Source organism: Carcharhinus amblyrhynchos, unplaced genomic scaffold, assembly GCF_965287045.1.
Source record: "Carcharhinus amblyrhynchos unplaced genomic scaffold, sCarAmb.v2.hapA chromosome_135, whole genome shotgun sequence".
NCBI lineage: Eukaryota > Metazoa > Chordata > Chondrichthyes > Carcharhiniformes > Carcharhinidae > Carcharhinus > Carcharhinus amblyrhynchos.
Genome location: NW_027649875.1, coordinates 295,129 through 306,837, shown reverse-complemented (window position 1 = coordinate 306,837; position 11,709 = coordinate 295,129).

The window sequence follows — 11,709 nt, the reverse complement described above, 5'->3', positions numbered from 1 at the left end:
GAGTCTCTGTGTCTCAGATTCTCTTAGTCTCGGCGTCTCTGCGTCTCAGAGTCTCTGCGTCTCAGAGTCTCTGCGCCTCTGCGTCTCAGAGTCTCAGACTCTCTGCGTCTCTGCGTCTCAGCGTCTGTGTGTCTCAGAGCCTCTGCGTCTCAGAGTCTTTGCGTCCCAGAGTCTCAGAGTCTCTGCGTCTCAGAGTCTCTGCGTCTCTGCATGTCTGCGTCTCAGAGTCTCTGCGTGTCAGAGTCTCTGCGTCTCAGAGTCTCTGCGTCTCAGAGTCTCTGCGTCTCATAATCTCTGCGTCTCAGAGTCTCTGCGTCTCTGCATCTCAGAGTCTCTGCGTCTCAGAGTGTCTGCGTCTCTGCGTCTCAGAGTCTCTGCGTCTCTGCGTTTCATAGTCTCTGCGTCTCATAGTCTCTGCGTCTCAGACTCTCTGCGTCTCAGAGTCTCTGCGTCTCAGAGTCTCCTCTGCGTCTCAGAGTCTCTGCGTCTCTGCGTCTCAGAGTCTCTGCGTCTCAGAGTCTCTGCGTCTCAGAGTCTCTGCGTCTCTGCGTCTCAGAGTCTCTGCGTCTCAGAATCTCTGCTTCTCAGAGTCTCTGTGTCACTGCGTCTCAGAGTCTCTGCGTCTCTGCGTCTCAGAGTCTCTGCGTCTCAGAGTCTCTGCGTCTCTGCGTCTCAGAGTCTCTGCGTCTCAGAGTCTCTGCGTCTCAGAGTCTCTGCGTCTCAGCGTCTCGGAGTCTCTGTGTCTCGGAGTCTCTGCGTCTCAGAGCCTCTGCGTCTCAGAGTCTCTGCATCTCAGAGTCTCTGCGTCTCAGAGTCTCTGCGTCTCGGATTCTCTGCGTCTCAGAGTCTCTGCGTCTCAGAGTCTCTGCTTCTCAGAGTCTCTGCCTCTCAGAGTCTCTGTGTCTCAGATTCTCTTAGTGTCGGCGTCTCTGCGTCTCAGAGTCTCTGCGTCTCAGAGGCTCAGACTCTCTGCGTCTCTGCGTCTCAGCGTCTGTGCGTCTCAGAGTCTCTGCGTCTCTGCGTCTCAGAGTCTCTGCGTCTCAGAGTCTCTGTGTCTCAGAGTCTCTGCGTCTCAGAGTCTCTGCGTCTCAGAGTCACTGCGTCTCAGAGTCTCTGCGTCTCTGCATGTCTGCGTCTCAGAGTCTCTGCGTCTCAGAGTCTCCTCTGCGTCTCAGAGTCTCTGCGTCTCTGCGTCTCAGAGTGTCTGCGTCTCTGCGTCTCAGAGTCTCTGCGTCTCATAGTCTCTGCGTCTCATAGTCTCTGCGTCTCAGAGTCTCTGCGTCTCAGAGTCTCCTCTGCGTCTCAGAGTCTCTGCGTCTCAGAGTCTCTGCGTCTCAGAGTCTCTGCGTCTCAGAGTCTCTGCGTCTCAGAGTCCCTGCGTCACAGAGTCTCTGCGTCTCTGCATGTCTGCATCTCAGAGTCTCTGCATCTCAGAGTCTCTGCGTGTCAGACTCTCTGCATGTCAGAGTCTCTGCGTCTCAGAGTCTCTGCGTCTCAGAGTCTCTGCGTCTCAGAATCTCTGCGTCTCAGAGTCTCTGCGTCTCTGCGTCTCAGAGTCTCTGTGTCTCGGAGTCTCTGCGTCTCAGAGTCTCTGCGTCTCTGCGTCTCAGAGTCTCTGCGTCTCAGAATCTCTGCTTCTCAGAGTCTCTGTGTCACTGCGTCTCAGAGTCTCTGCGTCTCTGTGTCTCAGAGTCTCTGCGTCTCAGATTCTCTGCTTCTCAGAGTCTCTGTGTCACTGCGTCTCAGAGTCTCTGTGTGTCAGAGTCTCTGCGTCTCAGAGTCTCTGCGTCTCAGAGTCTCAGAGTCTCTGCGTCTCTGCGTCTCGGAGTCTCTGTGTCTCGGAGTCTTGCGTCTCAGAGCCTCTGCGTCTCAGAGTCTCTGCGTCTCAGAGTCTCTGCGTCTCTGCGTCTCAGAGTCTCTGCGTCTCAGAGTCTCTGCGTCTCTGCGTCTCGGAGTCTCTGCGTCTCGGAGTCTCTGCGTCTCAGAGTCTCTGCGTCTCAGAGTCTCTGCTTCTCAGAGTCTCTGCCTCTCAGAGTCTCTGTGCCTCAGATTCTCTTAGTCTCGGCGTCTCTGCGTCTCAGAGTCTCTGCGCCTCTGCGTCTCAGAGTCTCAGACTCTCTGCGTCTCTGCGTCTCAGCGTCTGTGCGTCTCAGAGCCTCTGCGTCTCAGAGTCTTTGCGTCCCAGAGTCTCAGAGTCTCTGCGTCTCAGAGTCTCTTCGTCTCAGATTCTCTGCATCTCAGAGTCTCGGCGTCTCTGCGTCTCAGAGTCTCTGCGTCTCAGAGTCTCTGCGTCTCAGAGTCACTGCGTCTCAGAGTCTCTGCGTCTCTGCATGTCTGCGTCTCAGAGTCTCTGCGGGTCAGAGTCTCTGCGTCTCAGAGTCTCTGCGTCTCAGAGTCTCTGCGTCTCATAATCTCTGCGTCTCAGAGTCTCTGCGTCTCTGCATCTCAGAGTCTCTGCGTCTCAGAGTGTCTGCGTCTCTGCGTCTCAGAGTCTCTGCGTCTCTGCGTCTCATAGTCTCTGCGTCTCAGAGTCTCTGCGTCTCAGAGTCTCTGCGTCTCAGAGTCTCTGCGTCTCAGAGTCTCTGCGTCTCAGAGTCTCTGCGTCTCTGCGTCTCAGAGTCTCTGCGTCTCAGAGTCTCTGCGTCTCTGCGTCTCGGAGTCTCTGCGTCTCGGAGTCTCTGCGTCTCAGAGTCTCTGCGTCTCAGAGTCTCTGCTTCTCAGAGTCTCTGCCTCTCAGAGTCTCTGTGTCTCAGATTCTCTTAGTCTCTGCGTCTCTGCGTCTCAGAGTCTCTGCGTCTCAGAGTCTCTGCGTCTCTGCGTCTCAGAGTCTCTGCGTCTCAGAGTCTCTGCGTCTCAGAGTCTCTGCGTCTCTGCGTCTCAGAGTCTCTGCGTCTCTGCGTCTCAGAGTCTCTGCGTCTCAGAGTCTCTGCGTCTCTGCGTCTCGGAGTCTCTGCGTCTCGGAGTCTCTGCGTCTCGGAGTCTCTGCGTCTCAGAGTCTCTGCGTCTCAGAGTCTCTGCTTCTCAGAGTCTCTGCCTCTCAGAGTCTCTGTGTCTCAGATTCTCTTAGTCTCGGAGTCTCTGCGTCTCAGAATCTCTGCTTCTCAGAGTCTCTGTGTCACTGCGTCTCAGAGTCTCTGCGTCTCTGCGTCTCAGAGTCTCTGCGTCTCAGAATCTCTGCTTCTCAGAGTCTCTGTGTCACTGCGTCTCAGAGTCTCTGTGTGTCATAGTCTCTGCGTCTCAGAGTCTCTGCGTCTCAGAGTCTCAGAGTCTCTGCGTCTCTGCGTCTCGGAGTCTCTGTGTCTCGGAGTCTTGCGTCTCAGAGCCTCTGCGTCACAGAGTCTCTGCGTCTCAGAGTCTCTGCGTCGCTGCGTCTCAGAGTCTCTGCGTCTCAGAGTCTCTGCGTCTCGGAGTCTCTGCGTCTCGGAGTCTCTGCGTCTCAGAGTCTCTGCGCCTCTGCGTCTCAGAGTCTCAGACTCTCTGCGTCTCTGCGTCTCAGCGTCTGTGTGTCTCAGAGCCTCTGCGTCTCAGAGTCTTTGCGTCCCAGAGTCTCAGAGTCTCTGCGTCTCAGAGTCTCTGCGTCTCTGCATGTCTGCGTCTCAGAGTCTCTGCGTGTCAGAGTCTCTGCGTCTCAGAGTCTCTGCGTCTCAGAGTCTCTGCGTCTCTGCGTCTCATAATCTCTGCGTCTCAGAGTCTCTGCGTCTCTGCATCTCAGAGTCTCTGCGTCTCAGAGTGTCTGCGTCTCTGCGTCTCAGAGTCTCTGCGTCTCATAGTCTCTGCGTCTCAGAGTCTCTGCGTCTCAGAGTCTCTGCGTCTCAGAGTCTCCTCTGCGTCTCAGAGTCTCTGCGTCTCTGCGTCTCAGAGTCTCTGCGTCTCAGAGTCTCTGCGTCTCTGCGTCTCAGAGACTCTGCGCCTCAGAGTCACTGCGTCTCTGCGTCTCAGTGTCTCTGCGTCTCAGAGTTTCTGCGTCTCAGACTCTCTGCGTCTCGGAGTTTCTGCGTCTCTGCGTCTCGGCGTCTCAGAGTCTCTGCGTCTCAGAGTCTCTGCGTCTCAGAGTCTCTGCGTCTCAGAGTCTCTGCGTCTCTGCGTCTCAGAGTCTCTGTGTCTCAGAGTGTCTGCGTCTCTGTGTCTCAGAGTCTCTGCGTCTCAGAGTCTCTGCGTCTCAGAGTCTCTGCGTCTCTGCGTCTCAGAGTCTCTGTGTCTCAGAGTCTCTGCGTCTCTGCGTCTCAGAGCCTCTGTGTCTCGGAGTCTCTGCGTCTCAGAGTCTCTGCGTCTCAGAGTCTCTGCGTCTCAGAGTCCCTGCGTCTCAGAGTCTCTGCGTCTCAGAGTCTCTGCTTCTCAGAGTCTCTGCCTCTCAGAGTCTCTGTGTCTCAGATTCTCTTAGTCTCGGAGTCTCTGCGTCTCAGAATCTCTGCTTCTCAGAGTCTCTGTGTCACTGCGTCTCAGAGTCTCTGTGTGTCATAGTCTCTGCGTCTCAGAGTCTCTGCGTCTCATAGTCTCAGAGTCTCTGCGTCTCTGCGTCTCGGAGTCGCTGTGTCTCGGAGTCTTGCGTCTCAGAGCCTCTGCGTCTCAGAGTCTCTGCGTCTCAGAGTCTCTGCGTCGCTGCGTCTCAGAGTCTCTGCGTCTCAGAGTCTCTGCGTCTCGGAGTCTCTGCGTCTCGGAGTCTCTGCGTCTCGGAGTCTCTGCGTCTCAGAGTCTCTGCTTCTCAGAGTCTCTGCCTCTCAGAGTCTCTGTGTCTCAGATTCTCTTAGTCTCGGCGTCTCTGCGTCTCAGAGTCTCTGCGTCTCAGAGTCTCTGCGCCTCTGCGTCTCAGAGTCTCAGACTCTCTGCGTCTCTGCGTCTCAGCGTCTGTGTGTCTCAGAGCCTCTGCGTCTCAGAGTCTTTGCGTCCCAGAGTCTCTGCGTCTCAGAGTCCCTGCGTCTCAGAGTCTCTGCGTCTCAGAGTCTCTGCTTCTCAGAGTCTCTGCCTCTCAGAGTCTCTGTGTCTCAGATTCTCTTAGTCTCGGAGTCTCTGCGTCTCAGAATCTCTGCTTCTCAGAGTCTCTGTGTCACTGCGTCTCAGAGGCTCTGCGTCTCTGCGTCTCAGAGTCTCTGCGTCTCAGAATCTCTGCTTCTCAGAGTCTCTGTGTCACTGCGTCTCAGAGTCTCTGTGTGTCATAGTCTCTGCGTCTCAGAGTCTCTGCGTCTCATAGTCTCAGAGTCTCTGCGTCTCTGCGTCTCGGAGTCGCTGTGTCTCGGAGTCTTGCGTCTCAGAGCCTCTGCGTCTCAGAGTCTCTGCGTCTCAGAGTCTCTGCGTCGCTGCGTCTCAGAGTCTCTGCGTCTCAGAGTCTCTGCGTCTCGGAGTCTCTGCGTCTCGGAGTCTCTGCGTCTCGGAGTCTCTGCGTCTCAGAGTCTCTGCTTCTCAGAGTCTCTGCCTCTCAGAGTCTCTGTGTCTCAGATTCTCTTAGTCTCGGCGTCTCTGCGTCTCAGAGTCTCTGCGTCTCAGAGTCTCTGCGCCTCTGCGTCTCAGAGTCTCAGACTCTCTGCGTCTCTGCGTCTCAGCGTCTGTGTGTCTCAGAGCCTCTGCGTCTCAGAGTCTTTGCGTCCCAGAGTCTCAGAGTCTCTGCGTCTCAGAGTCTCTGCGTCTCTGCATGTCTGCGTCTCAGAGTCTCTGCGTGTCAGAGTCTCTGCGTCTCAGAGTCTCTGCGTCTCAGAGTCTCTGCGTCTCATAATCTCTGCGTCTCAGAGTCTCTGCGTCTCTGCATCTCAGAGTCTCTGCGTCTCAGAGTGTCTGCGTCTCTGCGTCTCAGAGTCTCTGCGTCTCTGCGTCTCATAGTCTCTGCGTCTCATAGTCTCTGCGTCTCAGACTCTCTGCGTCTCAGAGTCTCTGCGTCTCAGAGTCTCCTCTGCGTCTCAGAGTCTCTGCGTCTCTGCGTCTCAGAGTCTCTGCGTCTCAGAGTCTCTGCGTCTCAGAGTCTCTGCGTCTCTGCGTCTCAGAGTCTCTGCGTCTCAGAATCTCTGCTTCTCAGAGTCTCTGTGTCACTGCGTCTCAGAGTCTCTGCGTCTCTGCGTCTCAGAGTCTCTGCGTCTCAGAGTCTCTGCGTCTCTGCGTCTCAGAGTCTCTGCGTCTCAGAGTCTCTGCGTCTCAGAGTCTCTGCGTCTCAGCGTCTCGGAGTCTCTGTGTTTCGGAGTCTCTGCGTCTCAGAGCCTCTGCGTCTCAGAGTCTCTGCATCTCAGAGTCTCTGCGTCTCAGAGTCTCTGCGTCTCGGATTCTCTGCGTCGCAGAGTCTCTGCGTCTCAGAGTCTCTGCTTCTCAGAGTCTCTGCCTCTCAGAGTCTCGGTGTCTCAGATTCTCTTAGTGTCGGCGTCTCTGCGTCTCAGAGTCTCTGCGTCTCAGAGGCTCAGACTCTCTGCGTCTCTGCGTCTCTGCGTCTCAGCGTCTGTGCGTCTCAGAGTCTCTGCGTCTCTGCGTCTCAGAGTCTCTGCGTCTCAGAGTCTCTGTGTCTCAGAGTCTCTGCGTCTCAGAGTCTCTGCGTCTCAGAGTCACTGCGTCTCAGAGTCTCTGCGTCTCTGCATGTCTGCGTCTCAGAGTCTCTGCGTCTCAGAGTCTCCTCTGCGTCTCAGAGTCTCTGCGTCTCTGCGTCTCAGAGTGTCTGCGTCTCTGCGTCTCAGAGTCTCTGCGTCTCAGTGTCTCTGCGTCTCATAGTCTCTGCGTCTCAGAGTCTCTGCGTCTCAGAGTCTCCTCTGCGTCTCAGAGTCTCTGCGTCTCAGAGTCTCTGCGTCTCAGAGTCTCTGCGTCTCAGAGTCTCTGCGTCTCAGAGTCCCTGCGTCACAGAGTCTCTGCGTCTCTGCATGTCTGCATCTCAGAGTCTCTGCATCTCAGAGTCTCTGCGTGTCAGAGTCTCTGCATGTCAGAGTCTCTGCGTCTCAGAGTCTCTGCGTCTCAGAGTCTCTGCGTCTCAGAGTCTCTGCGTCTCAGAATCTCTGCGTCTCAGAGTCTCTGCGTCTCAGAGTCTCTGTGTCTCGGAGTCTCTGCGTCTCAGAGTCTCTGCGTCTCTGCGTCTCAGAGTCTCTGCGTCTCAGAATCTCTGCTTCTCAGAGTCTCTGTGTCACTGCGTCTCAGAGTCTCTGCGTCTCTGTGTCTCAGAGTCTCTGCGTCTCAGATTCTCTGCTTCTCAGAGTCTCTGTGTCACTGCGTCTCAGAGTCTCTGTGTGTCAGAGTCTCTGCGTCTCAGAGTCTCTGCGTCTCAGAGTCTCAGAGTCTCTGCGTCTCTGCGTCTCGGAGTCTCTGTGTCTCGGAGTCTTGCGTCTCAGAGCCTCTGCGTCTCAGAGTCTCTGCGTCTCAGAGTCTCTGCGTCTCTGCGTCTCAGAGTCTCTGCGTCTCAGAGTCTCTGCGTCTCTGCGTCTCGGAGTCTCTGCGTCTCGGAGTCTCTGCGTCTCAGAGTCTCTGCGTCTCAGAGTCTCTGCTTCTCAGAGTCTCTGCCTCTCAGAGTCTCTGTGTCTCAGATTCTCTTAGTCTCGGCGTCTCTGCGTCTCAGAGTCTCTGCGCCTCTGCGTCTCAGAGTCTCAGACTCTCTGCGTCTCTGCGTCTCAGCGTCTGTGCGTCTCAGAGCCTCTGCGTCTCAGAGTCTTTGCGTCCCAGAGTCTCAGAGTCTCTGCGTCTCAGAGTCTCTTCGTCTCAGATTCTCTGCATCTCAGAGTCTCGGCGTCTCTGCGTCTCAGAGTCTCTGCGTCTCAGAGTCTCTGCGTCTCAGAGTCACTGCGTCTCAGAGTCTCTGCGTCTCTGCATGTCTGCGTCTCAGAGTCTCTGCGTGTCAGAGTCTCTGCGTCTCAGAGTCTCTGCGTCTCAGAGTCTCTGCGTCTCATAATCTCTGCGTCTCAGAGTCTCTGCGTCTCTGCATCTCAGAGTCTCTGCGTCTCAGAGTGTCTGCGTCTCTGCGTCTCAGAGTCTCTGCGTCTCTGCGTCTCATAGTCTCTGCGTCTCAGAGTCTCTGCGTCTCAGAGTCTCTGCGTCTCAGAGTCTCTGCGTCTCAGAGTCTCTGCGTCTCTGCGTCTCAGAGTCTCTGCGTCTCAGAGTCTCTGCGTCTCTGCGTCTCGGAGTCTCTGCGTCTCGGAGTCTCTGCGTCTCAGAGTCTCTGCGTCTCAGAGTCTCTGCTTCTCAGAGTCTCTGCCTCTCAGAGTCTCTGTGTCTCAGATTCTCTTAGTCTCTGCGTCTCTGCGTCTCAGAGTCTCTGCGTCTCAGAGTCTCTGCGTCTCTGCGTCTCAGAGTCTCTGCGTCTCAGAGTCTCTGCGTCTCAGAGTCTCTGCGTCTCTGCGTCTCAGAGTCTCTGCGTCTCAGAGTCTCTGCGTCTCTGCGTCTCGGAGTCTCTGCGTCTCGGAGTCTCTGCGTCTCGGAGTCTCTGCGTCTCAGAGTCTCTGCGTCTCAGAGTCTCTGCTTCTCAGAGTCTCTGCCTCTCAGAGTCTCTGTGTCTCAGATTCTCTTAGTCTCGGAGTCTCTGCGTCTCAGAATCTCTGCTTCTCAGAGTCTCTGTGTCACTGCGTCTCAGAGTCTCTGCGTCTCTGCGTCTCAGAGTCTCTGCGTCTCAGAATCTCTGCTTCTCAGAGTCTCTGTGTCACTGCGTCTCAGAGTCTCTGTGTGTCATAGTCTCTGCGTCTCAGAGTCTCTGCGTCTCAGAGTCTCTGCGTCTCTGCGTCTCGGAGTCTCTGTGTCTCGGAGTCTTGCGTCTCAGAGCCTCTGCGTCACAGAGTCTCTGCGTCTCAGAGTCTCTGCGTCGCTGCGTCTCAGAGTCTCTGCGTCTCAGAGTCTCTGCGTCTCGGAGTCTCTGCGTCTCGGAGTCTCTGCGTCTCAGAGTCTCTGCGCCTCTGCGTCTCAGAGTCTCAGACTCTCTGCGTCTCTGCGTCTCAGCGTCTGTGTGTCTCAGAGCCTCTGCGTCTCAGAGTCTTTGCGTCCCAGAGTCTCAGAGTCTCTGCGTCTCAGAGTCTCTGCGTCTCTGCATGTCTGCGTCTCAGAGTCTCTGCGTGTCAGAGTCTCTGCGTCTCAGAGTCTCTGCGTCTCAGAGTCTCTGCGTCTCATAATCTCTGCGTCTCAGAGTCTCTGCGTCTCTGCATCTCAGAGTCTCTGCGTCTCAGAGTGTCTGCGTCTCTGCGTCTCAGAGTCTCTGCGTCTCTGCGTCTCATAGTCTCTGCGTCTCAGAGTCTCTGCGTCTCAGAGTCTCTGCGTCTCAGAGTCTCCTCTGCGTCTCAGAGTCTCTGCGTCTCTGCGTCTCAGAGTCTCTGCGTCTCAGAGTCTCTGCGTCTCTGCGTCTCAGAGACTCTGCGCCTCAGAGTCACTGTGTCTCTGCGTCTCAGTGTCTCTGCGTCTCAGAGTTTCTGCGTCTCAGACTCTCTGCGTCTCGGAGTTTCTGCGTCTCTGCGTCTCGGCGTCTCAGAGTCTCTGCGTCTCAGAGTCTCTGCGTCTCAGAGTCTCTGCGTCTCAGAGTCTCTGCGTCTCTGCGTCTCAGAGTCTCTGTGTCTCAGAGTGTCTGCGTCTCTGTGTCTCAGAGTCTCTGCGTCTCAGAGTCTCTGCGTCTCAGAGTCTCTGCGTCTCTGCGTCTCAGAGTCTCTGTGTCTCAGAGTCTCTGCGTCTCTGCGTCTCAGAGCCTCTGTGTCTCGGAGTCTTTGCGTCTCAGAGTCTCTGCGTCTCAGAGTCTCTGCGTCTCAGAGTCCCTGCGTCTCAGAGTCTCTGCGTCTCAGAGTCTCTGCTTCTCAGAGTCTCTGCCTCTCAGAGTCTCTGTGTCTCAGATTCTCTTAGTCTCGGAGTCTCTGCGTCTCAGAATCTCTGCTTCTCAGAGTCTCTGTGTCACTGCGTCTCAGAGTCTCTGCGTCTCTGCGTCTCAGAGTCTCTGCGTCTCAGAATCTCTGCTTCTCAGAGTCTCTGTGTCACTGCGTCTCAGAGTCTCTGTGTGTCATAGTCTCTGCGTCTCAGAGTCTCTGCGTCTCAGAGTCTCAGCGTCTCTGCGTCTCGGAGTCGCTGTGTCTCGGAGTCTTGCGTCTCAGAGCCTCTGCGTCTCAGAGTCTCTGCGTCTCAGAGTCTCTGCGTCGCTGCGTCTCAGAGTCTCTGCGTCTCAGAGTCTCTGCGTCTCGGAGTCTCTGCGTCTCGGAGTCTCTGCGTCTCAGAGTCTCTGCTTCTCAGAGTCTCTGCCTCTCAGAGTCTCTGTGTCTCAGATTCTCTTAGTCTCGGCGTCTCTGCATCTCAGAGTCTCTGCGTCTCAGAGTCTCTGCGCCTCTGCGTCTCAGAGTCTCAGACTCTCTGCGTCTCTGCGTCTCAGCGTCTGTGTGTCTCAGAGCCTCTGCGTCTCAGAGTCTTTGCGTCCCAGAGTCTCAGAGTCTCTGCGTCTCAGAGTCTCTGCATGTCTGCGTCTCAGAGTCTCTGCGTGTCAGAGTCTCTGCGTCTCAGAGTCTCTGCGTCTCAGAGTCTCTGCGTCTCATAATCTCTGCGTCTCAGAGTCTCTGCGTCTCTGCATCTCAGAGTCTCTGCGTCTCAGAGTGTCTGCGTCTCTGCGTCTCAGAGTCTCTGCGTCTCTGCGTCTCATAGTCTCTGCGTCTCATAGTCTCTGCGTCTCAGACTCTCTGCGTCTCAGAGTCTCTGCGTCTCAGAGTCTCCTCTGCGTCTCAGAGTCTCTGCGTCTCTGCGTCTCAGAGTCTCTGCGTCTCAGAGTCTCTGCGTCTCTGCGTCTCAGAGACTCTGCGCCTCAGAGTCACTGCGTCTCTGCGTCTCAGTGTCTCTGCGTCTCAGAGTTCCTGCGTCTCAGACTCTCTGCGTCTCGGAGTTTCTGCGTCTCTGCGTCTCGGTGTCTCAGAGTCTCTGCGTCTCAGAGTCTCTGCGTCTCAGAGTCTCTGCGTCTCAGAGTCTCTGCGTCTCTGCGTCTCAGAGTCTCTGTGTCTCAGAGTGTCTGCGTCTCTGTGTCTCAGAGTCTCTGCGTCTCAGAGTCTCTGTGTCTCAGAGTCTCTGCGTCTCTGCGTCTCAGAGTCTCTGTGTCTCAGAGTCTCTGCGTCTCTGCGTCTCAGAGCCTCTGTGTCTCGGAGTCTCTGCGTCTCAGAGTCTCTGCGTCTCAGAGTCTCTGCGTCTCAGAGTCCCTGCGTCTCAGCGTCTCTGCGTCTCAGAGACTCTGCATCTCAGAGTCACTGCGTCTCAGAGTCTCGGCGTCTCTGCGTCTCAGAGTCTCTGCGTCTCAGAGTCTCGGCGTCTCTGCGTCTCAGAGTCTCTGCGTCACAGAGTCTCTGCGTCTCAGAGTCCCTGCGTCTCAGAGTCTCTGCGTCTCTGCATGTCTGCGTCTCAGAGTCTCTGCGTGTCAGAGTCTCTGCGTGTCAGAGTCTCTGCGTGTCAGAGTCTCTGCGTGTCAGAGTCTCTGCGTCTCAGAGTCTCTGCGTCTCAGAGTCTCTGCGTCTCTGCGTCTCAGAGTCTCTGCGTCTCAGAATCTCTGCTTCTCAGAGTCTCTGTGTCACTGCGTCTCAGAGTCTCTGCGTCTCTGCGTCTCAGAGTCTCTGCGTCTCAGAGTCTCTGCGTCTCTGCGTCTCAGAGTCTCTGCGTCTCAGAGTCTCTGCGTCTCAGAGTCTCTGCGTCTCAGCGTCTCGGTGTCTCTGTGTCTCGGAGTCTCTGCGTCCCAGAGCCTCTGCGTCTCAGAGTCTCTGCATCTCAGAGTCTCTGCGTCTCAGAGTCTCTGCGTCTCGGAGTCTCTGCGTCTCAGAGTCTCTG